We start from the raw sequence: 26,424 nt of genomic DNA on the forward strand, positions 1-26,424 counted from the left end.
TAGACATACCAATGTAACAAAAAATAATACAGTTTGCCGAGAAGCTGTGCGAGATACTGCAAGCAGTTTGAATAGCAGATTTCTGATATTCTATCGCAGTGGCATTATCATAGCCTATGAGGTCCATCCGAGGAGTGGTTATTGTTGGGTGACAACTTAACCCAAAACTTTACATTGGAACGACATGAAATATAGTCAGAAGTAGTCTTGGGGAGAATAGGTTCAGCAACAGGTGGTATTGGTCCACAATTCCAGTTTTGCCCCCACACTGCCTCTAATTCTTGCAAGAAGTAAGGTACCCTTAGCCACGTTATACACTTCCACTAGAGGCAGCGGTGGCAAGGTTGAGTTGAAAAGGTTTTGGGTTTGCGACCCATTGCAGCTGAGCCAGTGGTGCAGATTACCCAAAATGCTTTGCTCTCGATATTGTTTTTTTTACTACTGGAAAAAGGTAACATCTATTGAATAAGTACCCCACCTTGCCATGAATGACATGTCATCAAGAATCCACCAAAGTGGTAGGTAGGGGGCGAACTGCTAGACATTGCAATGTTAAAACACAATGTTACCGTTAAAGGAGAAGCTGTGCAAAACACTGTAAACAGTTTGAGTAGCTGTAATATGTTGTTCTTTCGCAGAGGCGATATCATAGCCTATGAAGTCCATCTGAGGCGTGATTATTGCTGGTTGAAAACTTAACCCAATACCCCGCTTGGGATGACTTGAAACATAGTCAGCCTTGGCAATTTTTGATAGTCTCATGTGAGACTGCTAATCATGTGAAAGAGAAGATAGTGACAAGACCAAACATGGGCTGCATCCAGCTCATTTATTATATAACCTTTTTGATGCTTCAGCTGACAGTTGAACATTATCTTGCAACTAGGTAGAAACAGAAAAAAGGTGTCAGTAGTATATGCTGTGTCAGAAGTAGGGTTCGGGAGAATGAACTCAGCAACAGCGGGTTTGGGCCCACAGTTTCAGCTTTGCCCCCACACTGCCTCGAATTGTTGCAAGTAGTATGTTACCCAAAGCCACTTGACCCACTTTGTCTTGCCTCCTCTAGAGGCAGCTATGGCAAGATTTACATGAAAAGGTTTTGGGTTCGTCCCCCATTGCAGCTGAGCCAGCGGTGCTGATTACCCAAAGTGCTTTGCTCTCGATATTGGTTTTGTCCAGGAAAAAAGGGAACATCTATTGAACAAGTACCCCACCTTGCCATTAATTACATGTAATCGAGAATCCACCAGTGTTAGGTAGGGGGCGAACTGCTAGACATACCAATGTAACAAAAAATAATACAGTTTGCCGAGAAGCTGTGCGAGATACTGCAAGCAGTTTGAATAGCAGATTTCTGATATTCTATCGCAGTGGCATTATCATAGCCTATGAGGTCCATCCGAGGAGTGGTTATTGTTGGGTGACAACTTAACCCAAAACTTTACATTGGAACGACATGAAATATAGTCAGAAGTAGTCTTGGGGAGAATAGGTTCAGCAACAGGTGGTATTGGTCCACAATTCCAGTTTTGCCCCCACACTGCCTCTAATTCTTGCAAGAAGTAAGGTACCCTTAGCCACGTTATACACTTCCACTAGAGGCAGCGGTGGCAAGGTTGAGTTGAAAAGGTTTTGGGTTTGCGACCTATTGCAGCTGAGCCAGTGGTGCAGATTACCCAAAATGCTTTGCTCTCGATATTGTTTTTTTTACTACTGGAAAAAGGTAACATCTATTGAATAAGTACCCCACCTTGCCATGAATGACATGTCATCAAGAATCCACCAAAGTGGTAGGTAGGGGGCGAACTGCTAGACATTGCAATGTTAAAACACAATGTTACCGTTAAAGGAGAAGCTGTGCAAAACACTGTAAACAGTTTGAGTAGCTGTAATATGTTGTTCTTTCGCAGAGGCGATATCATAGCCTATGAAGTCCATCTGAGGCGTGATTATTGCTGGTTGAAAACTTAACCCAATACCCCGCTTGGGATGACTTGAAACATAGTCAGCCTTGGCAATTTTTGATAGTCTCATGTGAGACTGCTAATCATGTGAAAGAGAAGATAGTGACAAGACCAAACATGGGCTGCATCCAGCTCATTTATTATATAACCTTTTTGATGCTTCAGCTGACAGTTGAACATTATCTTGCAACTAGGTAGAAACAGAAAAAAGGTGTCAGTAGTATATGCTGTGTCAGAAGTAGGGTTCGGGAGAATGAACTCAGCAACAGCGGGTTTGGGCCCACAGTTTCAGCTTTGCCCCCACACTGCCTCGAATTGTTGCAAGTAGTATGTTACCCAAAGCCACTTGACCCACTTTGTCTTGCCTCCTCTAGAGGCAGCTATGGCAAGATTTACATGAAAAGGTTTTGGGTTCGTCCCCCATTGCAGCTGAGCCAGCGGTGCTGATTACCCAAAGTGCTTTGCTCTCGATATTGGTTTTGTCCAGGAAAAAAGGGAACATCTATTGAACAAGTACCCCACCTTGCCATTAATTACATGTAATCGAGAATCCACCAGTGTTAGGTAGGGGGCGAACTGCTAGACATACCAATGTAACAAAAAATAATACAGTTTGCCGAGAAGCTGTGCGAGATACTGCAAGCAGTTTGAATAGCAGATTTCTGATATTCTATCGCAGTGGCATTATCATAGCCTATGAGGTCCATCCGAGGAGTGGTTATTGTTGGGTGACAACTTAACCCAAAACTTTACATTGGAACGACATGAAATATAGTCAGAAGTAGTCTTGGGGAGAATAGGTTCAGCAACAGGTGGTATTGGTCCACAATTCCAGTTTTGCCCCCACACTGCCTCTAATTCTTGCAAGAAGTAAGGTACCCTTAGCCACGTTATACACTTCCACTAGAGGCAGCGGTGGCAAGGTTGAGTTGAAAAGGTTTTGGGTTTGCGACCTATTGCAGCTGAGCCAGTGGTGCAGATTACCCAAAATGCTTTGCTCTCGATATTGTTTTTTTTACTACTGGAAAAAGGTAACATCTATTGAATAAGTACCCCACCTTGCCATGAATGACATGTCATCAAGAATCCACCAAAGTGGTAGGTAGGGGGCGAACTGCTAGACATTGCAATGTTAAAACACAATGTTACCGTTAAAGGAGAAGCTGTGCAAAACACTGTAAACAGTTTGAGTAGCTGTAATATATCATTCTTTCGCAGAGGCGATATCATAGCCTATGAAGTCCATCTGAGGCGTGATTATTGCTGGTTGAAAACTTAACCCAATACCCCGCTTGGGATGACTTGAAACATAGTCAGCCTTGGCAATTTTTGATAGTCTCATGTGAGACTGCTATACATGTGAAAGAGAAGATAGTGACAAGACCAAACATGGGCTGCATCCAGCTCATTTATTATATAACCTTTTTGATGCTTCAGCTGACAGACAGTTGAACATTATCTTGCAACTAGGTAGAAACAGAAAAAAGTTGTCAGTAGTATATGCTGTGTCAGAAGTAGGGTTCGGGAGAATGAACTCAGCAACAGCGGGTTTGGGCCCACAGTTTCAGCTTTGCCCCCACACTGCCTCGAATTGTTGCAAGTAGTATGTTACCCAAAGCCACTTGACCCACTTTGTCTTGCCTCCTCTAGAGGCAGCTATGGCAAGATTTACATGAAAAGGTTTTGGGTTCGTCCCCCATTGCAGCTGAGCCAGCGGTGCTGATTACCCAAAGTGCTTTGCTCTCGATATTGGTTTTGTCCAGGAAAAAAGGGAACATCTATTGAACAAGTACCCCACCTTGCCATTAATTACATGTAATCGAGAATCCACCAGTGTTAGGTAGGGGGCGAACTGCTAGACATACCAATGTAACAAAAAATAATACAGTTTGCCGAGAAGCTGTGCGAGATACTGCAAGCAGTTTGAATAGCAGATTTCTGATATTCTATCGCAGTGGCATTATCATAGCCTATGAGGTCCATCCGAGGAGTGGTTATTGTTGGGTGACAACTTAACCCAAAACTTTACATTGGAACGACATGAAATATAGTCAGAAGTAGTCTTGGGGAGAATAGGTTCAGCAACAGGTGGTATTGGTCCACAATTCCAGTTTTGCCCCCACACTGCCTCTAATTCTTGCAAGAAGTAAGGTACCCTTAGCCACGTTATACACTTCCACTAGAGGCAGCGGTGGCAAGGTTGAGTTGAAAAGGTTTTGGGTTTGCGACCCATTGCAGCTGAGCCAGTGGTGCAGATTACCCAAAATGCTTTGCTCTCGATATTGTTTTTTTACTACTGGAAAAAGGTAACATCTATTGAATAAGTACCCCACCTTGCCATGAATGACATGTCATCAAGAATCCACCAAAGTGGTAGGTAGGGGGCGAACTGCTAGACATTGCAATGTTAAAACACAATGTTACCGTTAAAGGAGAAGCTGTGCAAAACACTGTAAACAGTTTGAGTAGCTGTAATATGTTGTTCTTTCGCAGAGGCGATATCATAGCCTATGAAGTCCATCTGAGGCGTGATTATTGCTGGTTGAAAACTTAACCCAATACCCCGCTTGGGATGACTTGAAACATAGTCAGCCTTGGCAATTTTTGATAGTCTCATGTGAGACTGCTATACATGTGAAAGAGAAGATAGTGACAAGACCAAACATGGGCTGCATCCAGCTCATTTATTATATAACCTTTTTGATGCTTCAGCTGACAGTTGAACATTATCTTGCAACTAGGTAGAAACAGAAAAAAGGTGTCAGTAGTATATGCTGTGTCAGAAGTAGGGTTCGGGAGAATGAACTCAGCAACAGCGGGTTTGGGCCCACAGTTTCAGCTTTGCCCCCACACTGCCTCGAATTGTTGCAAGTAGTATGTTACCCAAAGCCACTTGACCCACTTTGTCTTGCCTCCTCTAGAGGCAGCTATGGCAAGATTTACATGAAAAGGTTTTGGGTTCGTCCCCCATTGCAGCTGAGCCAGCGGTGCTGATTACCCAAAGTGCTTTGCTCTCGATATTGGTTTTGTCCAGGAAAAAAGGGAACATCTATTGAACAAGTACCCCACCTTGCCATTAATTACATGTAATCGAGAATCCACCAGTGTTAGGTAGGGGGCGAACTGCTAGACATACCAATGTAACAAAAAATAATACAGTTTGCCGAGAAGCTGTGCGAGATACTGCAAGCAGTTTGAATAGCAGATTTCTGATATTCTATCGCAGTGGCATTATCATAGCCTATGAGGTCCATCCGAGGAGTGGTTATTGTTGGGTGACAACTTAACCCAAAACTTTACATTGGAACGACATGAAATATAGTCAGAAGTAGTCTTGGGGAGAATAGGTTCAGCAACAGGTGGTATTGGTCCACAATTCCAGTTTTGCCCCCACACTGCCTCTAATTCTTGCAAGAAGTAAGGTACCCTTAGCCACGTTATACACTTCCACTAGAGGCAGCGGTGGCAAGGTTGAGTTGAAAAGGTTTTGGGTTTGCGACCCATTGCAGCTGAGCCAGTGGTGCAGATTACCCAAAATGCTTTGCTCTCGATATTGTTTTTTTTACTACTGGAAAAAGGTAACATCTATTGAATAAGTACCCCACCTTGCCATGAATGACATGTCATCAAGAATCCACCAAAGTGGTAGGTAGGGGGCGAACTGCTGGACATTGCAATGTTAAAACACAATGTTACCGTTAAAGGAGAAGCTGTGCAAAACACTGTAAACAGTTTGAGTAGCTGTAATATATCATTCTTTCGCAGAGGCGAAATCATAGCCTATGAAGTCCATCTGAGGCGTGATTATTGCTGGTTGAAAACTTAACCCAATACCCCGCTTGGGATGACTTGAAACATAGTCAGCCTTGGCAATTTTTGATAGTCTCATGTGAGACTGCTATACATGTGAAAGAGAAGATAGTGACAAGACCAAACATGGGCTGCATCCAGCTCATTTATTATATAACCTTTTTGATGCTTCAGCTGACAGTTGAACATTATCTTGCAACTAGGTAGAAACAGAAAAAAGGTGTCAGTAGTATATGCTGTGTCAGAAGTAGGGTTCGGGAGAATGAACTCAGCAACAGCGGGTTTGGGCCCACAGTTTCAGCTTTGCCCCCACACTGCCTCGAATTGTTGCAAGTAGTATGTTACCCAAAGCCACTTGACCCACTTTGTCTTGCCTCCTCTAGAGGCAGCTATGGCAAGATTTACATGAAAAGGTTTTGGGTTCGTCCCCCATTGCAGCTGAGCCAGCGGTGCTGATTACCCAAAGTGCCTTGCTCTCGATATTGGTTTTGTCCAGGAAAAAAGGGAACATCTATTGAACAAGTACCCCACCTTGCCATTAATTACATGTAATCGAGAATCCACCAGTGTTGCTATATTCTATTTTAGGTAGGGGGCGAACTGCTAGACATACCAATGTAACAAAAAATAATACAGTTTGCCGAGAAGCTGTGCGAGATACTGCAAGCAGTTTGAATAGCAGATTTCTGATATTCTATCGCAGTGGCATTATCATAGCCTATGAGGTCCATCCGAGGAGTGGTTATTGTTGGGTGACAACTTAACCCAAAACTTTACATTGGAACGACATGAAATATAGTCAGAAGTAGTCTTGGGGAGAATAGGTTCAGCAACAGGTGGGTAGGGGGCGAACTGCTAGACATACCAATGTAACAAAAAATAATACAGTTTGCCGAGAAGCTGTGCGAGATACTGCAAGCAGTTTGAATAGCAGATTTCTGATATTCTATCGCAGTGGCATTATCATAGCCTATGAGGTCCATCCGAGGAGTGGTTATTGTTGGGTGACAACTTAACCCAAAACTTTACATTGGAACGACATGAAATATAGTCAGAAGTAGTCTTGGGGAGAATAGGTTCAGCAACAGGTGGTATTGGTCCACAATTCCAGTTTTGCCCCCACACTGCCTCTAATTCTTGCAAGAAGTAAGGTACCCTTAGCCACGTTATACACTTCCACTAGAGGCAGCGGTGGCAAGGTTGAGTTGAAAAGGTTTTGGGTTTGCGACCCATTGCAGCTGAGCCAGTGGTGCAGATTACCCAAAATGCTTTGCTCTCGATATTGTTTTTTTTACTACTGGAAAAAGGTAACATCTATTGAATAAGTACCCCACCTTGCCATGAATGACATGTCATCAAGAATCCACCAAAGTGGTAGGTAGGGGGCGAACTGCTAGACATTGCAATGTTAAAACACAATGTTACCGTTAAAGGAGAAGCTGTGCAAAACACTGTAAACAGTTTGAGTAGCTGTAATATATCATTCTTTCGCAGAGGCGATATCATAGCCTATGAAGTCCATCTGAGGCGTGATTATTGCTGGTTGAAAACTTAACCCAATACCCCGCTTGGGATGACTTGAAACATAGTCAGCCTTGGCAATTTTTGATAGTCTCATGTGAGACTGCTATACATGTGAAAGAGAAGATAGTGACAAGACCAAACATGGGCTGCATCCAGCTCATTTATTATATAACCTTTTTGATGCTTCAGCTGACAGTTGAACATTATCTTGCAACTAGGTAGAAACAGAAAAAAGTTGTCAGTAGTATATGCTGTGTCAGAAGTAGGGTTCGGGAGAATGAACTCAGCAACAGCGGGTTTGGGCCCACAGTTTCAGCTTTGCCCCCACACTGCCTCGAATTGTTGCAAGTAGTATGTTACCCAAAGCCACTTGACCCACTTTGTCTTGCCTCCTCTAGAGGCAGCTATGGCAAGATTTACATGAAAAGGTTTTGGGTTCGTCCACCATTGCAGCTGAGCCAGCGGTGCTGATTACCCAAAGTGCCTTGCTCTCGATATTGGTTTTGTCCAGGAAAAAAGGGAACATCTATTGAACAAGTACCCCACCTTGCCATTAATTACATGTAATCGAGAATCCACCAGTGTTGCTATATTCTATTTTAGGTAGGGGGCGAACTGCTAGACATACCAATGTAACAAAAAATAATACAGTTTGCCGAGAAGCTGTGCGAGATACTGCAAGCAGTTTGAATAGCAGATTTCTGATATTCTATCGCAGTGGCATTATCATAGCCTATGAGGTCCATCCGAGGAGTGGTTATTGTTGGGTGACAACTTAACCCAAAACTTTACATTGGAACGACATGAAATATAGTCAGAAGTAGTCTTGGGGAGAATAGGTTCAGCAACAGGTGGGTAGGGGGCGAACTGCTAGACATACCAATGTAACAAAAAATAATACAGTTTGCCGAGAAGCTGTGCGAGATACTGCAAGCAGTTTGAATAGCAGATTTCTGATATTCTATCGCAGTGGCATTATCATAGCCTATGAGGTCCATCCGAGGAGTGGTTATTGTTGGGTGACAACTTAACCCAAAACTTTACATTGGAACGACATGAAATATAGTCAGAAGTAGTCTTGGGGAGAATAGGTTCAGCAACAGGTGGTATTGGTCCACAATTCCAGTTTTGCCCCCACACTGCCTCTAATTCTTGCAAGAAGTAAGGTACCCTTAGCCACGTTATACACTTCCACTAGAGGCAGCGGTGGCAAGGTTGAGTTGAAAAGGTTTTGGGTTTGCGACCCATTGCAGCTGAGCCAGTGGTGCAGATTACCCAAAATGCTTTGCTCTCGATATTGTTTTTTTTACTACTGGAAAAAGGTAACATCTATTGAATAAGTACCCCACCTTGCCATGAATGACATGTCATCAAGAATCCACCAAAGTGGTAGGTAGGGGGCGAACTGCTAGACATTGCAATGTTAAAACACAATGTTACCGTTAAAGGAGAAGCTGTGCAAAACACTGTAAACAGTTTGAGTAGCTGTAATATATCATTCTTTCGCAGAGGCGATATCATAGCCTATGAAGTCCATCTGAGGCGTGATTATTGCTGGTTGAAAACTTAACCCAATACCCCGCTTGGGATGACTTGAAACATAGTCAGCCTTGGCAATTTTTGATAGTCTCATGTGAGACTGCTATACATGTGAAAGAGAAGATAGTGACAAGACCAAACATGGGCTGCATCCAGCTCATTTATTATATAACCTTTTTGATGCTTCAGCTGACAGTTGAACATTATCTTGCAACTAGGTAGAAACAGAAAAAAGTTGTCAGTAGTATATGCTGTGTCAGAAGTAGGGTTCGGGAGAATGAACTCAGCAACAGCGGGTTTGGGCCCACAGTTTCAGCTTTGCCCCCACACTGCCTCGAATTGTTGCAAGTAGTATGTTACCCAAAGCCACTTGACCCACTTTGTCTTGCCTCCTCTAGAGGCAGCTATGGCAAGATTTACATGAAAAGGTTTTGGGTTCGTCCACCATTGCAGCTGAGCCAGCGGTGCTGATTACCCAAAGTGCTTTGCTCTCGATATTGGTTTTGTCCAGGAAAAAAGGGAACATCTATTGAACAAGTACCCCACCTTGCCATTAATTACATGTAATCGAGAATCCACCAGTGTTAGGTAGGGGGCGAACTGCTAGACATACCAATGTAACAAAAAATAATACAGTTTGCCGAGAAGCTGTGCGAGATACTGCAAGCAGTTTGAATAGCAGATTTCTGATATTCTATCGCAGTGGCATTATCATAGCCTATGAGGTCCATCCGAGGAGTGGTTATTGTTGGGTGACAACTTAACCCAAAACTTTACATTGGAACGACATGAAATATAGTCAGAAGTAGTCTTGGGGAGAATAGGTTCAGCAACAGGTGGTATTGGTCCACAATTCCAGTTTTGCCCCCACACTGCCTCTAATTCTTGCAAGAAGTAAGGTACCCTTAGCCACGTTATACACTTCCACTAGAGGCAGCGGTGGCAAGGTTGAGTTGAAAAGGTTTTGGGTTTGCGACCCATTGCAGCTGAGCCAGTGGTGCAGATTACCCAAAATGCTTTGCTCTCGATATTGTTTTTTTTACTACTGGAAAAAGGTAACATCTATTGAATAAGTACCCCACCTTGCCATGAATGACATGTCATCAAGAATCCACCAAAGTGGTAGGTAGGGGGCGAACTGCTAGACATTGCAATGTTAAAACACAATGTTACCGTTAAAGGAGAAGCTGTGCAAAACACTGTAAACAGTTTGAGTAGCTGTAATATGTCGTTCTTTCGCAGAGGCGATATCATAGCCTATGAAGTCCATCTGAGGCGTGATTATTGCTGGTTGAAAACTTAACCCAATACCCCGCTTGGGATGACTTGAAACATAGTCAGCCTTGGCAATTTTTGATAGTCTCATGTGAGACTGCTATACATGTGAAAGAGAAGATAGTGACAAGACCAAACATGGGCTGCATCCAGCTCATTTATTATATAACCTTTTTGATGCTTCAGCTGACAGTTGAACATTATCTTGCAACTAGGTAGAAACAGAAAAAAGGTGTCAGTAGTATATGCTGTGTCAGAAGTAGGGTTCGGGAGAATGAACTCAGCAACAGCGGGTTTGGGCCCACAGTTTCAGCTTTGCCCCCACACTGCCTCGAATTGTTGCAAGTAGTATGTTACCCAAAGCCACTTGACCCACTTTGTCTTGCCTCCTCTAGAGGCAGCTATGGCAAGATTTACATGAAAAGGTTTTGGGTTCGTCCCCCATTGCAGCTGAGCCAGCGGTGCTGATTACCCAAAGTGCTTTGCTCTCGATATTGGTTTTGTCCAGGAAAAAAGGGAACATCTATTGAACAAGTACCCCACCTTGCCATTAATTACATGTAATCGAGAATCCACCAGTGTTAGGTAGGGGGCGAACTGCTAGACATACCAATGTAACAAAAAATAATACAGTTTGCCGAGAAGCTGTGCGAGATACTGCAAGCAGTTTGAATAGCAGATTTCTGATATTCTATCGCAGTGGCATTATCATAGCCTATGAGGTCCATCCGAGGAGTGGTTATTGTTGGGTGACAACTTAACCCAAAACTTTACATTGGAACGACATGAAATATAGTCAGAAGTAGTCTTGGGGAGAATAGGTTCAGCAACAGGTGGTATTGGTCCACAATTCCAGTTTTGCCCCCACACTGCCTCTAATTCTTGCAAGAAGTAAGGTACCCTTAGCCACGTTATACACTTCCACTAGAGGCAGCGGTGGCAAGGTTGAGTTGAAAAGGTTTTGGGTTTGCGACCCATTGCAGCTGAGCCAGTGGTGCAGATTACCCAAAATGCTTTGCTCTCGATATTGTTTTTTTTACTACTGGAAAAAGGTAACATCTATTGAATAAGTACCCCACCTTGCCATGAATGACATGTCATCAAGAATCCACCAAAGTGGTAGGTAGGGGGCGAACTGCTAGACATTGCAATGTTAAAACACAATGTTACCGTTAAAGGAGAAGCTGTGCAAAACACTGTAAACAGTTTGAGTAGCTGTAATATATCATTCTTTCGCAGAGGCGATATCATAGCCTATGAAGTCCATCTGAGGCGTGATTATTGCTGGTTGAAAACTTAACCCAATACCCCGCTTGGGATGACTTGAAACATAGTCAGCCTTGGCAATTTTTGATAGTCTCATGTGAGACTGCTATACATGTGAAAGAGAAGATAGTGACAAGACCAAACATGGGCTGCATCCAGCTCATTTATTATATAACCTTTTTGATGCTTCAGCTGACAGTTGAACATTATCTTGCAACTAGGTAGAAACAGAAAAAAGGTGTCAGTAGTATATGCTGTGTCAGAAGTAGGGTTCGGGAGAATGAACTCAGCAACAGCGGGTTTGGGCCCACAGTTTCAGCTTTGCCCCCACACTGCCTCGAATTGTTGCAAGTAGTATGTTACCCAAAGCCACTTGACCCACTTTGTCTTGCCTCCTCTAGAGGCAGCTATGGCAAGATTTACATGAAAAGGTTTTGGGTTCGTCCCCCATTGCAGCTGAGCCAGCGGTGCTGATTACCCAAAGTGCTTTGCTCTCGATATTGGTTTTGTCCAGGAAAAAAGGGAACATCTATTGAACAAGTACCCCACCTTGCCATTAATTACATGTAATCGAGAATCCACCAATGTTAGGTAGGGGGCGAACTGCTAGACATACCAATGTAACAAAAAATAATACAGTTTGCCGAGAAGCTGTGCGAGATACTGCAAGCAGTTTGAATAGCAGATTTCTGATATTCTATCGCAGTGGCATTATCATAGCCTATGAGGTCCATCCGAGGAGTGGTTATTGTTGGGTGACAACTTAACCCAAAACTTTACATTGGAACGACATGAAATATAGTCAGAAGTAGTCTTGGGGAGAATAGGTTCAGCAACAGGTGGTATTGGTCCACAATTCCAGTTTTGCCCCCACACTGCCTCTAATTCTTGCAAGAAGTAAGGTACCCTTAGCCACGTTATACACTTCCACTAGAGGCAGCGGTGGCAAGGTTGAGTTGAAAAGGTTTTGGGTTTGCGACCCATTGCAGCTGAGCCAGTGGTGCAGATTACCCAAAATGCTTTGCTCTCGATATTGTTTTTTTTACTACTGGAAAAAGGTAACATCTATTGAATAAGTACCCCACCTTGCCATGAATGACATGTCATCAAGAATCCACCAAAGTGGTAGGTAGGGGGCGAACTGCTAGACATTGCAATGTTAAAACACAATGTTACCGTTAAAGGAGAAGCTGTGCAAAACACTGTAAACAGTTTGAGTAGCTGTAATATATCATTCTTTCGCAGAGGCGATATCATAGCCTATGAAGTCCATCTGAGGCGTGATTATTGCTGGTTGAAAACTTAACCCAATACCCCGCTTGGGATGACTTGAAACATAGTCAGCCTTGGCAATTTTTGATAGTCTCATGTGAGACTGCTATACATGTGAAAGAGAAGATAGTGACAAGACCAAACATGGGCTGCATCCAGCTCATTTATTATATAACCTTTTTGATGCTTCAGCTGACAGTTGAACATTATCTTGCGACTAGGTAGAAACAGAAAAAAGGTGTCAGTAGTATATGCTGTGTCAGAAGTAGGGTTCGGGAGAATGAACTCAGCAACAGCGGGTTTGGGCCCACAGTTTCAGCTTTGCCCCCACACTGCCTCGAATTGTTGCAAGTAGTATGTTACCCAAAGCCACTTGACCCACTTTGTCTTGCCTCCTCTAGAGGCAGCTATGGCAAGATTTACATGAAAAGGTTTTGGGTTCGTCCCCCATTGCAGCTGAGCCAGCGGTGCTGATTACCCAAAGTGCCTTGCTCTCGATATTGGTTTTGTCCAGGAAAAAAGGGAACATCTATTGAACAAGTACCCCACCTTGCCATTAATTACATGTAATCGAGAATCCACCAGTGTTAGGTAGGGGGCGAACTGCTAGACATACCAATGTAACAAAAAATAATACAGTTTGCCGAGAAGCTGTGCGAGATACTGCAAGCAGTTTGAATAGCAGATTTCTGATATTCTATCGCAGTGGCATTATCATAGCCTATGAGGTCCATCCGAGGAGTGGTTATTGTTGGGTGACAACTTACCCAAAACTTTACATTGGAACGACATGAAATATAGTCAGAAGTAGTCTTGGGGAGAATAGGTTCAGCAACAGGTGGTATTGGTCCACAATTCCAGTTTTGCCCCCACACTGCCTCTAATTCTTGCAAGAAGTAAGGTACCCTTAGCCACGTTATACACTTCCACTAGAGGCAGCGGTGGCAAGGTTGAGTTGAAAAGGTTTTGGGTTTGCGACCCATTGCAGCTGAGCCAGTGGTGCAGATTACCCAAAATGCTTTGCTCTCGATATTGTTTTTTTTACTACTGGAAAAAGGTAACATCTATTGAATAAGTACCCCACCTTGCCATGAATGACATGTCATCAAGAATCCACCAAAGTGGTAGGTAGGGGGCGAACTGCTAGACATTGCAATGTTAAAACACAATGTTACCGTTAAAGGAGAAGCTGTGCAAAACACTGTAAACAGTTTGAGTAGCTGTAATATATCATTCTTTCGCAGAGGCGATATCATAGCCTATGAAGTCCATCTGAGGCGTGATTATTGCTGGTTGAAAACTTAACCCAATACCCCGCTTGGGATGACTTGAAACATAGTCAGCCTTGGCAATTTTTGATAGTCTCATGTGAGACTGCTATACATGTGAAAGAGAAGATAGTGACAAGACCAAACATGGGCTGCATCCAGCTCATTTATTATATAACCTTTTTGATGCTTCAGCTGACAGTTGAACATTATCTTGCAACTAGGTAGAAACAGAAAAAAGGTGTCAGTAGTATATGCTGTGTCAGAAGTAGGGTTCGGGAGAATGAACTCAGCAACAGCGGGTTTGGGCCCACAGTTTCAGCTTTGCCCCCACACTGCCTCGAATTGTTGCAAGTAGTATGTTACCCAAAGCCACTTGACCCACTTTGTCTTGCCTCCTCTAGAGGCAGCTATGGCAAGATTTACATGAAAAGGTTTTGGGTTCGTCCCCCATTGCAGCTGAGCCAGCGGTGCTGATTACCCAAAGTGCTTTGCTCTCGATATTGGTTTTGTCCAGGAAAAAAGGGAACATCTATTGAACAAGTACCCCACCTTGCCATTAATTACATGTAATCGAGAATCCACCAGTGTTAGGTAGGGGGCGAACTGCTAGACATACCAATGTAACAAAAAATAATACAGTTTGCCGAGAAGCTGTGCGAGATACTGCAAGCAGTTTGAAAAGCAGATTTCTGATATTCTATCGCAGTGGCATTATCATAGCCTATGAGGTCCATCCGAGGAGTGGTTATTGTTGGGTGACAACTTAACCCAAAACTTTACATTGGAACGACATGAAATATAGTCAGAAGTAGTCTTGGGGAGAATAGGTTCAGCAACAGGTGGTATTGGTCCACAATTCCAGTTTTGCCCCCACACTGCCTCTAATTCTTGCAAGAAGTAAGGTACCCTTAGCCACGTTATACACTTCCACTAGAGGCAGCGGTGGCAAGGTTGAGTTGAAAAGGTTTTGGGTTTGCGACCCATTGCAGCTGAGCCAGTGGTGCAGATTACCCAAAATGCTTTGCTCTCGATATTGTTTTTTTTACTACTGGAAAAAGGTAACATCTATTGAATAAGTACCCCACCTTGCCATGAATGACATGTCATCAAGAATCCACCAAAGTGGTAGGTAGGGGGCGAACTGCTAGACATTGCAATGTTAAAACACAATGTTACCGTTAAAGGAGAAGCTGTGCAAAACACTGTAAACAGTTTGAGTAGCTGTAATATATCAGTGTTTCGCAGAGGCGATATCATAGCCTATGAAGTCCATCTGAGGCGTGATTATTGCTGGTTGAAAACTTAACCCAATACCCCGCTTGGGATGACTTGAAACATAGTCAGCCTTGGCAATTTTTGATAGTCTCATGTGAGACTGCTATACATGTGAAAGAGAAGATAGTGACAAGACCAAACATGGGCTGCATCCAGCTCATTTATTATATAACCTTTTTGATGCTTCAGCTGACAGTTTGAACATTATCTTGCAACTAGGTAGAAACAGAAAAAAGGTGTCAGTAGTATATGCTGTGTCAGAAGTAGGGTTCGGGAGAATGAACTCAGCAACAGCGGGTTTGGGCCCACAGTTTCAGCTTTGCCCCCACACTGCCTCGAATTGTTGCAAGTAGTATGTTACCGAAAGCCACTTGACCCACTTTGTCTTGCCTCCTCTAGAGGCAGCTATGGCAAGATTTACATGAAAAGGTTTTGGGTTCGTCCCCCATTGCAGCTGAGCCAGCGGTGCTGATTACCCAAAGTGCTTTGCTCTCGATATTGGTTTTGTCCAGGAAAAAAGGGAACATCTATTGAACAAGTACCCCACCTTGCCATTAATTACATGTAATCGAGAATCCACCAGTGTTAGGTAGGGGGCGAACTGCTAGACATACCAATGTAACAAAAAATAATACAGTTTGCCGAGAAGCTGTGCGAGATACTGCAAGCAGTTTGAATAGCAGATTTCTGATATTCTATCGCAGTGGCATTATCATAGCCTATGAGGTCCATCCGAGGAGTGGTTATTGTTGGGTGACAACTTAACCCAAAACTTTAACATTGGAACGACATGAAATATAGTCAGAAGTAGTCTTGGGGAGAATAGGTTCAGCAACAGGTGGTATTGGTCCACAATTCCAGTTTTGCCCCCACACTGCCTCTAATTCTTGCAAGAAGTAAGGTACCCTTAGCCACGTTATACACTTCCACTAGAAGGCAGCGGTGGCAAGGTTGAGTTGAAAAGGTTTTGGGTTTGCGACCCATTGCAGCTGAGCCAGTGGTGCAGATTACCCCAAAATGCTTTGCTCTCGATATTGTTTTTTTTTACTACTGGATAAAGGTAACATCTATTGAATAAGTACCCCACCTTGCCATGAATGACATGTCATCAAGAATCCACCAAAGTGGTAGGTAGGGGGCGAACTGCTAGACATTGCAATGTTAAAACACAATGTTACCGTTAAAGGAGAAGCTGTGCAAAACACTGTAAACAGTTTGAGTAGCTGTAATATATCATTCTTTCGCAGAGGCGATATCATAGCCTATGAAGTCCATCTGAGGCGTGATTATTGCTGGTTGAAAACTTAACCCAATACCCCGCTTGGGATGACTTGAAATATAGTCAGCCTTGGCAATTTTTGATAGTCTCATGTGAGACTGCTATACATGTGAAAGAGAAGATAGTGACAAGACCAAACATGGGCTGCATCCAGCTCATTTATTATATAACCTTTTTGATGCTTCAGCTGACAGTTGAACATTATCTTGCAACTAGGTAGAAACAGAAAAAAGGTGTCAGTAGTATATGCTGTGTCAGAAGTAGGGTTCGGGAGAATGAACTCAGCAACAGCGGGTTGGGCCCACAGTTTCAGCTTTGCCCCCACACTGCCTCGAATTGTTGCAAGTAGTATGTTACCCAAAGCCACTTGACCCACTTTGTCTTGCCTCCTCTAGAGGCAGCTATGGCAAGATTTACATGAAAAGGTTTTGGGTTCGTCCCCCATTGCAGCTGAGCCAGCGGTGCTGATTACCCAAAGTGCTTTGCTCTCGATATTGGTTTTGTCCAGGAAAAAAGGGAACATCTATTGAACAAGTACCCCACCTTGCCATTAATTACATGTAATCGAGAATCCACCAGTGTTAGGTAGGGGGCGAACTGCTAGACATACCAATGTAACAAAAAATAATACAGTTTTGCCGAGAAGCTGTGCGAGATACTGCAAGCAGTTTGAATAGCAGATTTCTGATATTCTATCGCAGTGGCATTATCATAGCCTATGAGGTCAATCCGAGGAGTGGTTTATTGTTGGGTGACAACTTAACCCAAAACTTTACATTGGAACGACATGAAAGTATAGTCAGAAGTAGTCTTGGGGAGAATAGGTTCAGCAACAGGTGGTATTGGTCCACAATTCCAGTTTTGCCCCCCACACTGCCTCTAATTCTTGCAAGAAGTAAGGTACCCTTAGCCACGTTATACACTTCCACTAGAGGCAGCGGTGGCAAGGTTGAGTTGAAAAGGTTTTGGGTTTGCGACCCATTGCAGCTGAGCCAGTGGTGCAGATTACCCAAAATGCTTTGCTCTCGATATTGTTTTTTTTACTACTGGAAAAAGGTAACATCTATTGAATAAGTACCCCACCTTGCCATGAATGACATGTCATCAAGAATCCACCAAAGTGGTAGGTAGGGGGCGAACTGCTAGACATTGCAATGTTTAAAACACAATGTTACCGTTAAAGGAGAAGCTGTGCAAAACACTGTAAACAGTTTGAGTAGCTGTAATATATCATTCTTTCGCAGAGGCGATATCATAGCCTATGAAGTCCATCTGAGGCGTGATTATTGCTGGTTGAAAACTTAACCCAATACCCCGCTTGGGATGACTTGAAATATAGTCAGCCTTGGCAATTTTTGATAGTCTCATGTGAGACTGCTATACATGTGAAAGAGAAGATAGTGACAAGACCAAACATGGGCTGCATCCAGCTCATTTATTATATAACCTTTTTGATGCTTCAGCTGACAGTTGAACATTATCTTGCAACTAGGTAGAAACAGAAAAAAGGTGTCAGTAGTATATGCTGTGTCAGAAGTAGGGTTCGGGAGAATGAACTCAGCAACAGCGGGTTTGGGCCACAGTTTTCAGCTTTACCCCCACACTGCCTCGAATTGTTGCAAGTAGTATGTTACCCAAAGCCACTTGACCCACTTGTCTTGCCTCCTCTAGAGGCAGCTATGGCAAGATTTACATGAAAAGGTTTTGGGTTTGTCCCCCATTGCAGCTGAGCCAGCGGTGCTGATTACCCAAGTGCTTTGCTCTCGATATTGGTTTGTCCAGGAAAAAAGGGAACATCTATTGAACAAGTACCCCCACTTGCCATTAATTACATGTAATCGAGAATCCACCAGTGTTAGGTAGGGGGCGAACTGCTAGACATACCAATGTAACAAAAAATAATACAGTTTGCCGAGAAGCTGTGCGAGATACTGCAAGCAGTTTGAATAGCAGATTTCTGATATTCTATCGCAGTGGCATTATCATAGCCTATGAGGTCCATCCGAGGAGTGGTTATTGTTGGGTGACAACTTAACCCAAAACTTTACATTGGAACGACATGAAATATAGTCAGAAGTAGTCTTGGGGAGAATAGGTTCAGCAACAGGTGGTATTGGTCCACAATTCCAGTTTTGCCCCCACACTGCCTCTAATTCTTGCAAGAAGTAAGGTACCCTTAGCCACGTTATACACTTCCACTAGAGGCAGCGGTGGCAAGGTTGAGTTGAAAAGGTTTTGGGTTTGCGACCCATTGCAGCTGAGGCCAGTGGTGCAGATTACCCAAAATGCTTTGCTCTCGATATTGTTTTTTTTACTACTGGAAAAAGGTAACATCTATTGAATAAGTACCCCACCTTGCCATGAATGACATGTCATCAAGAATCCACCAAAGTGGTAGGTAGGGGGCGAACTGCTAGACATTGCAATGTTAAACACAATGTTACCGTTTAAAGGAGAAGCTGTGCAAAACACTGTAAACAGTTTGAGTAGCTGTAATATATCATTCTTTCGCAGAGGCGATATCATAGCCTATGAAGTCCATCTGAGGCGTGATTATTGCTGGTTGAAAACTTAACCCAATACCCCGCTTGGGATGACTTGAAATATAGTCAGCCTTGGCAATTTTTGATAGTCTCATGTGAGACTGCTATACATGTGAAAGAGAAGATAGTGACAAGACCAAACATGGGCTGCATCCAGCTCATTTATTATATAACCTTTTTGATGCTTCAGCTGACAGTTGAACATTATCTTGCAACTAGGTAGAAACAGAAAAAAGGTGTCAGTAGTATATGCTGTGTCAGAAGTAGGGTTCGGGAGAATGAACTCAGCAACAGCGGGTTTGGGCCCACAGTTTCAGCTTTGCCCCCACACTGCCTCGAATTGTTGCAAGTAGTATGTTACCCAAAGCCACTTGACCCACTTTGTCTTGCCTCCTCTAGAGGCAGCTATGGCAAGATTTACATGAAAAGGTTTTGGGTTCGTCCCCCATTGCAGCTGAGCCAGCGGTGCTGATTACCCAAAGTGCTTTGCTCTCGATATTGGTTTTGTCCAGGAAAAAAGGGAACATCTATTGAACAAGTACCCCACCTTGCCATTAATTACATGTAATCGAGAATCCACCAGTGTTAGGTAGGGGGCGAACTGCTAGACATACCAATGTAACAAAAAATAATACAGTTGCCGAGAAGCTGTGCGAGATACTGCAAGCAGTTTGAATAGCAGATTTCTGATATTCTATCGCAGTGGCATTATCATAGCCTATGAGGTCCATCCGAGGAGTGGTTATTGTTGGGTGACAACTTAACCCAAAACTTTACATTGGAACGACATGAAATATAGTCAGAAGTAGTCTTGGGGAGAATAGGTTCAGCAACAGGTGGTATTGGTCCACAATTCCAGTTTTGCCCCCCACACTGCCTCTAATTCTTGCAAGAAGTAAGGTACCCTTAGCCACGTTATACACTTCCACTAGAGGCAGCGGTGGCAAGGTTGAGTTGAAAAGGTTTTGGGTTTGCGACCCATTGCAGCTGAGCCAGTGGTGCAGATTACCCAAAATGCTTTGCTCTCGATATTGGTTTTTTTTACTACTGGAAAAAGGTAACATCTATTGAATAAGTACCCCCCACCTTGCCATGAATGACATGTCATCAAGAATCCACCAAAGTGGTAGGTATGGGGCGAACTGCTAGACATTGCAATGTTAAAACACAATGTTACCGTTAAAGGAGAAGCTGTGCAAAAACACTGTAAACAGTTGAGTAGCTGTAATATATCATTCTTCGCAGAGGCGATATCATAGCCTATGAAGTCCATCTGAGGCGTGATTATTGCTGGTTGAAAACTTAACCCAATACCCCGCTTGGGATGACTTGAAATATAGTCAGCCTTGGCAATTTTTGATAGTCTCATGTGAGACTGCTATACATGTGAAAGAGAAGATAGTGACAAGACCAAACATGGGCTGCATCCAGCTCATTTATTATATAACCTTTTTGATGCTTCAGCTGACAGTTTGAACATTATCTTGCAACTAGGTAGAAACAGAAAAAAGGTGTCAGTAGTATATGCTGTGTCAGAAGTAGGGTTCGGGAGAATGAACTCAGCAACAGCGGGTTTGGGCCCCCAGTTTCAGCTTTACCCCCACACTGCCTCGAATTGTTGCAAGTAGTATGTTACCCAAAGCCACTTGACCCACTTTGTCTTGCCTCCTCTAGAGGCAGCTATGGCAAGATTTACATGAAAAGGTTTTGGGTTTGTCCCCCATTGCAGCTGAGCCAGCGGTGCTGATTACCCAAAGTGCTTTGCTCTCGATATTGGTTTTGTCCAGGAAAAAAGGGAACATCTATTGAACAAGTACCCCACCTTGCCATTAATTACATGTAATCGAGAATCCACCAGTGTTAGGTAGGGGGCGAACTGCTAGACATACCAATGTAACAAAAAATAATACAGTTTGCCGAGAAGCTGTGCGAGATACTGCAGCAGTTTGAATAGCAGATTTCTGATATTCTATCGCAGTGGCATTATCATAGCCTATGAGGTCCATCCGAGGAGTGGTTATTGTTGGTGACAACTTAACCCAAAACTTTACATTGGAACGACATGAAATATAGTCAGAAGTAGTCTTGGGGAGAATAGGTTCAGCAACAGGTGGTATTGGTCCACAATTCCAGTTTTGCCCCCACACTGCCTCTAATTCTTGCAAGAAGTAAGGTACCCTTAGCCACGTTATACACTTCCACTAGAGGCAGCGGTGGCAAGGTTGAGTTGAAAAGGTTTTGGGTTTGCGACCCATTGCAGCTGAGCCAGTGGTGCAGATTACCCAAAATGCTTTGCTCTCGATATTGTTTTTTTTACTACTGGAAAAAGGTAACATCTATTGAATAAGTACCCCACCTTGCCATGAATGACATGTCATCAAGAATCCACCAAAGTGGTAGGTAGGGGGCGAACTGCTAGACATTGCAATGTTAAAACACAATGTTACCGTTAAAGGAGAAGCTGTGCAAAACACTGTAAACAGTTTGAGTAGCTGTAATATATCATTCTTTCGCAGAGGCGATATCATAGCCTATGAAGTCCATCTGAGGCGTGATTATTGCTGGTTGAAAACTTAACCCAATACCCCGCTTGGGATGACTTGAAATATAGTCAGCCTTGGCAATTTTTGATAGTCTCATGTGAGACTGCTATACATGTGAAAGAGAAGATAGTGACAAGACCAAACATGGGCTGCATCCAGCTCATTTATTATATAACCTTTTTGATGCTTCAGCTGACAGTTGAACATTATCTTGCAACTAGGTAGAAACAGAAAAAAGGTGTCAGTAGTATATGCTGTGTCAGAAGTAGGGTTCGGGAGAATGAACTCAGCAACAGCGGGTTTGGGCCCACAGTTTCAGCTTTGCCCCCACACTGCCTCGAATTGTTGCAAGTAGTATGTTACCCAAAGCCACTTGACCCACTTTGTCTTGCCTCCTCTAGAGGCAGCTATGGCAAGATTTACATGAAAAGGTTTTGGGTTCGTCCCCCATTGCAGCTGAGCCAGCGGTGCTGATTACCCAAAGTGCTTTGCTCTCGATATTGGTTTTGTCCAGGAAAAAAGGGAACATCTATTGAACAAGTACCCCACCTTGCCATTAATTACATGTAATCGAGAATCCACCAGTGTTAGGTAGGGGGCGAACTGCTAGACATACCAATGTAACAAAAAATAATACAGTTTGCCGAGAAGCTGTGCGAGATACTGCAAGCAGTTTGAATAGCAGATTTCTGATATTCTATCGCAGTGGCATTATCATAGCCTATGAGGTCCATCCGAGGAGTGGTTATTGTTGGGTGACAACTTAACCCAAAACTTTACATTGGAACGACATGAAATATAGTCAGAAGTAGTCTTGGGGAGAATAGGTTCAGCAACAGGTGGTATTGGTCCACAATTCCAGTTTTGCCCCCACACTGCCTCTAATTCTTGCAAGAAGTAAGGTACCCTTAGCCACGTTATACACTTCCACTAGAGGCAGCGGTGGCAAGGTTGAGTTGAAAAGGTTTTGGGTTTGCGACCCATTGCAGCTGAGCCAGTGGTGCAGATTACCCAAAATGCTTTGCTCTCGATATTGTTTTTTTTACTACTGGAAAAAGGTAACATCTATTGAATAAGTACCCCACCTTGCCATGAATGACATGTCATCAAGAATCCACCAAAGTGGTAGGTAGGGGGCGAACTGCTAGACATTGCAATGTTAAAACACAATGTTACCGTTAAAGGAGAAGCTGTGCAAAACACTGTAAACAGTTTGAGTAGCTGTAATATATCATTCTTTCGCAGAGGCGATATCATAGCCTATGAAGTCCATCTGAGGCGTGATTATTGCTGGTTGAAAACTTAACCCAATACCCCGCTTGGGATGACTTGAAATATAGTCAGCCTTGGCAATTTTTGATAGTCTCATGTGAGACTGCTATACATGTGAAAGAGAAGATAGTGACAAGACCAAACATGGGCTGCATCCAGCTCATTTATTATATAACCTTTTTGATGCTTCAGCTGACAGTTGAACATTATCTTGCAACTAGGTAGAAACAGAAAAAAGGTGTCAGTAGTATATGCTGTGTCAGAAGTAGGGTTCGGGAGAATGAACTCAGCAACAGCGGGTTTGGGCCCACAGTTTCAGCTTTGCCCCCACACTGCCTCGAATTGTTGCAAGTAGTATGTTACCCAAAGCCACTTGACCCACTTTGTCTTGCCTCCTCTAGAGGCAGCTATGGCAAGATTTACATGAAAAGGTTTTGGGTTCGTCCCCCATTGCAGCTGAGCCAGCGGTGCTGATTACCCAAAGTGCTTTGCTCTCGATATTGGTTTTGTCCAGGAAAAAAGGGAACATCTATTGAACAAGTACCCCACCTTGCCATTAATTACATGTAATCGAGAATCCACCAGTGTTAGGTAGGGGGCGAACTGCTAGACATACCAATGTAACAAAAAATAATACAGTTTGCCGAGAAGCTGTGCGAGATACTGCAAGCAGTTTGAATAGCAGATTTCTGATATTCTATCGCAGTGGCATTATCATAGCCTATGAGGTCCATCCGAGGAGTGGTTATTGTTGGGTGACAACTTAACCCAAAACTTTACATTGGAACGACATGAAATATAGTCAGAAGTAGTCTTGGGGAGAATAGGTTCAGCAACAGGTGGTATTGGTCCACAATTCCAGTTTTGCCCCCACACTGCCTCTAATTCTTGCAAGAAGTAAGGTACCCTTAGCCACGTTATACACTTCCACTAGAGGCAGCGGTGGCAAGGTTGAGTTGAAAAGGTTTTGGGTTTGCGACCCATTGCAGCTGAGCCAGTGGTGCAGATTACCCAAAATGCTTTGCTCTCGATATTGTTTTTTTTACTACTGGAAAAAGGTAACATCTATTGAATAAGTACCCCACCTTGCCATGAATGACATGTCATCAAGAATCCACCAAAGTGGTAGGTAGGGGGCGAACTGCTAGACATTGCAATGTTAAAACACAATATTACCGTTAAAGGAGAAGCTGTGCAAAACACTGTAAACAGTTTGAGTAGCTGTAATATATCATTCTTTCGCAGAGGCGATATCATAGCCTATGAAGTCCATCTGAGGCGTGATTATTGCTGGTTGAAAACTTAACCCAATACCCCGCTTGGGATGACTTGAAATATAGTCAGCCTTGGCAATTTTTGATAGTCTCATGTGAGACTGCTATACATGTGAAAGAGAAGATAGTGACAAGACCAAACATGGGCTGCATCCAGCTCATTTATTATATAACCTTTTTGATGCTTCAGCTGACAGTTGAACATTATCTTGCAACTAGGTAGAAACAGAAAAAAGGTGTCAGTAGTATATGCTGTGTCAGAAGTAGGGTTCGGGAGAATGAACTCAGCAACAGCGGGTTTGGGCCCACAGTTTCAGCTTTGCCCCCACACTGCCTCGAATTGTTGCAAGTAGTATGTTACCCAAAGCCACTTGACCCACTTTGTCTTGCCTCCTCTAGAGGCAGCTATGGCAAGATTTACATGAAAAGGTTTTGGGTTCGTCCCCCATTGCAGCTGAGCCAGCGGTGCTGATTACCCAAAGTGCTTTGCTCTCGATATTGGTTTTGTCCAGGAAAAAAGGGAACATCTATTGAACAAGTACCCCACCTTGCCATTAATTACATGTAATCGAGAATCCACCAGTGTTAGGTAGGGGGCGAACTGCTAGACATACCAATGTAACAAAAAATAATACAGTTTGCCGAGAAGCTGTGCGAGATACTGCAAGCAGTTTGAATAGCAGATTTCTGATATTCTATCGCAGTGGCATTATCATAGCCTATGAGGTCCATCCGAGGAGTGGTTATTGTTGGGTGACAACTTAACCCAAAACTTTACATTGGAACGACATGAAATATAGTCAGAAGTAGTCTTGGGGAGAATAGGTTCAGCAACAGGTGGTATTGGTCCACAATTCCAGTTTTGCCCCCACACTGCCTCTAATTCTTGCAAGAAGTAAGGTACCCTTAGCCACGTTATACACTTCCACTAGAGGCAGCGGTGGCAAGGTTGAGTTGAAAAGGTTTTGGGTTTGCGACCCATTGCAGCTGAGCCAGTGGTGCAGATTACCCAAAATGCTTTGCTCTCGATATTGTTTTTTTTACTACTGGAAAAAGGTAACATCTATTGAATAAGTACCCCACCTTGCCATGAATGACATGTCATCAAGAATCCACCAAAGTGGTAGGTAGGGGCGAACTGCTAGACATTGCAATGTTAAAACACAATATTACCGTTAAAGGAGAAGCTGTGCAAAACACTGTAAACAGTTTGAGTAGCTGTAATATATCATTCTTTCGCAGAGGCGATATCATAGCCTATGAAGTCCATCTGAGGCGTGATTATTGCTGGTTGAAAACTTAACCCAATACCCCGCTTGGGATGACTTGAAATATAGTCAGCCTTGGCAATTTTTGATAGTCTCATGTGAGACTGCTATACATGTGAAAGAGAAGATAGTGACAAGACCAAACATGGGCTGCATCCAGCTCATTTATTATATAACCTTTTTGATGCTTCAGCTGACAGTTGAACATTATCTTGCAACTAGGTAGAAACAGAAAAAAGGTGTCAGTAGTATATGCTGTGTCAGAAGTAGGGTTCGGGAGAATGAACTCAGCAACAGCGGGTTTGGGCCCACAGTTTCAGCTTTGCCCCCACACTGCCTCGAATTGTTGCAAGTAGTATGTTACCCAAAGCCACTTGACCCACTTTGTCTTGCCTCCTCTAGAGGCAGCTATGGCAAGATTTACATGAAAAGGTTTTGGGTTCGTCCCCCATTGCAGCTGAGCCAGCGGTGCTGATTACCCAAAGTGCTTTGCTCTCGATATTGGTTTTGTCCAGGAAAAAAGGGAACATCTATTGAACAAGTACCCCACCTTGCCATTAATTACATGTAATCGAGAATCCACCAGTGTTAGGTAGGGGGCGAACTGCTAGACATACCAATGTAACAAAATAATACAGTTTGCCGAGAAGCTGTGCGAGATACTGCAAGCAGTTTGAATAGCAGATTTCTGATATTCTATCGCAGTGGCATTATCATAGCCTATGAGGTCCATCCGAGGAGTGGTTATTGTTGGGTGACAACTTAACCCAAAACTTTACATTGGAACGACATGAAATATAGTCAGAAGTAGTCTTGGGGAGAATAGGTTCAGCAACAGGTGGTATTGGTCCACAATTCCAGTTTTGCCCCCACACTGCCTCTAATTCTTGCAAGAAGTAAGGTACCCTTAGCCACGTTATACACTTCCACTAGAGGCAGCGGTGGCAAGGTTGAGTTGAAAAGGTTTTTGGTTTGCGACCCATTGCAGCTGAGCCAGTGGTGCAGATTACCCAAAATGCTTTGCTCTCGATATTGGTTTTTTTACTACT

General features: G+C 43.3%; 20 non-coding genes across 20 annotated transcripts; all 20 read left to right on the plus strand.

The window, feature by feature from the left end:
- Positions 1-626: 626 nt before the first annotated feature.
- LOC118940537 lies at positions 627-768 on the plus strand. The gene has a single exon (XR_005037133.1). It is a non-coding gene; the product is annotated as a U4 spliceosomal RNA (small nuclear RNA).
- Positions 769-1,898: 1,130 nt separating this feature from the next.
- LOC118940538 lies at positions 1,899-2,040 on the plus strand. The gene has a single exon (XR_005037134.1). It is a non-coding gene; the product is annotated as a U4 spliceosomal RNA (small nuclear RNA).
- Positions 2,041-3,170: 1,130 nt separating this feature from the next.
- LOC118940665 lies at positions 3,171-3,312 on the plus strand. The gene has a single exon (XR_005037251.1). It is a non-coding gene; the product is annotated as a U4 spliceosomal RNA (small nuclear RNA).
- Positions 3,313-4,445: 1,133 nt separating this feature from the next.
- On the plus strand, positions 4,446-4,587 carry LOC118940539. The gene has a single exon (XR_005037135.1). It is a non-coding gene; the product is annotated as a U4 spliceosomal RNA (small nuclear RNA).
- Positions 4,588-5,717: 1,130 nt separating this feature from the next.
- On the plus strand, positions 5,718-5,859 carry LOC118940543. Its single transcript, XR_005037139.1, has one exon. It is a non-coding gene; the product is annotated as a U4 spliceosomal RNA (small nuclear RNA).
- A 1,397-nt stretch (positions 5,860-7,256) lies between these two features.
- LOC118940676 lies at positions 7,257-7,398 on the plus strand. The gene has a single exon (XR_005037262.1). It is a non-coding gene; the product is annotated as a U4 spliceosomal RNA (small nuclear RNA).
- A 1,397-nt stretch (positions 7,399-8,795) lies between these two features.
- LOC118940686 lies at positions 8,796-8,937 on the plus strand. Its single transcript, XR_005037272.1, has one exon. It is a non-coding gene; the product is annotated as a U4 spliceosomal RNA (small nuclear RNA).
- A 1,130-nt stretch (positions 8,938-10,067) lies between these two features.
- Positions 10,068-10,209, plus strand: LOC118940540. The gene has a single exon (XR_005037136.1). It is a non-coding gene; the product is annotated as a U4 spliceosomal RNA (small nuclear RNA).
- Positions 10,210-11,339: 1,130 nt separating this feature from the next.
- Positions 11,340-11,481, plus strand: LOC118940687. Its single transcript, XR_005037273.1, has one exon. It is a non-coding gene; the product is annotated as a U4 spliceosomal RNA (small nuclear RNA).
- Positions 11,482-12,611: 1,130 nt separating this feature from the next.
- LOC118940688 lies at positions 12,612-12,753 on the plus strand. Its single transcript, XR_005037274.1, has one exon. It is a non-coding gene; the product is annotated as a U4 spliceosomal RNA (small nuclear RNA).
- A 1,129-nt stretch (positions 12,754-13,882) lies between these two features.
- Positions 13,883-14,024, plus strand: LOC118940689. Its single transcript, XR_005037275.1, has one exon. It is a non-coding gene; the product is annotated as a U4 spliceosomal RNA (small nuclear RNA).
- Positions 14,025-15,154: 1,130 nt separating this feature from the next.
- On the plus strand, positions 15,155-15,296 carry LOC118940549. The gene has a single exon (XR_005037144.1). It is a non-coding gene; the product is annotated as a U4 spliceosomal RNA (small nuclear RNA).
- Positions 15,297-16,431: 1,135 nt separating this feature from the next.
- Positions 16,432-16,573, plus strand: LOC118940690. The gene has a single exon (XR_005037276.1). It is a non-coding gene; the product is annotated as a U4 spliceosomal RNA (small nuclear RNA).
- Positions 16,574-17,707: 1,134 nt separating this feature from the next.
- Positions 17,708-17,849, plus strand: LOC118940691. Its single transcript, XR_005037277.1, has one exon. It is a non-coding gene; the product is annotated as a U4 spliceosomal RNA (small nuclear RNA).
- Positions 17,850-18,977: 1,128 nt separating this feature from the next.
- On the plus strand, positions 18,978-19,119 carry LOC118940692. The gene has a single exon (XR_005037278.1). It is a non-coding gene; the product is annotated as a U4 spliceosomal RNA (small nuclear RNA).
- A 1,133-nt stretch (positions 19,120-20,252) lies between these two features.
- Positions 20,253-20,393, plus strand: LOC118940551. The gene has a single exon (XR_005037146.1). It is a non-coding gene; the product is annotated as a U4 spliceosomal RNA (small nuclear RNA).
- A 1,129-nt stretch (positions 20,394-21,522) lies between these two features.
- LOC118940693 lies at positions 21,523-21,664 on the plus strand. Its single transcript, XR_005037279.1, has one exon. It is a non-coding gene; the product is annotated as a U4 spliceosomal RNA (small nuclear RNA).
- Positions 21,665-22,794: 1,130 nt separating this feature from the next.
- On the plus strand, positions 22,795-22,936 carry LOC118940694. The gene has a single exon (XR_005037280.1). It is a non-coding gene; the product is annotated as a U4 spliceosomal RNA (small nuclear RNA).
- A 1,130-nt stretch (positions 22,937-24,066) lies between these two features.
- On the plus strand, positions 24,067-24,208 carry LOC118940695. Its single transcript, XR_005037281.1, has one exon. It is a non-coding gene; the product is annotated as a U4 spliceosomal RNA (small nuclear RNA).
- Positions 24,209-25,337: 1,129 nt separating this feature from the next.
- LOC118940696 lies at positions 25,338-25,479 on the plus strand. The gene has a single exon (XR_005037282.1). It is a non-coding gene; the product is annotated as a U4 spliceosomal RNA (small nuclear RNA).
- Positions 25,480-26,424: the final 945 nt, after the last annotated feature.

Source organism: Oncorhynchus mykiss, chromosome 17 (genome assembly GCF_013265735.2).
Source record: "Oncorhynchus mykiss isolate Arlee chromosome 17, USDA_OmykA_1.1, whole genome shotgun sequence".
In the NCBI taxonomy this organism is placed as follows: domain Eukaryota; kingdom Metazoa; phylum Chordata; class Actinopteri; order Salmoniformes; family Salmonidae; genus Oncorhynchus; species Oncorhynchus mykiss.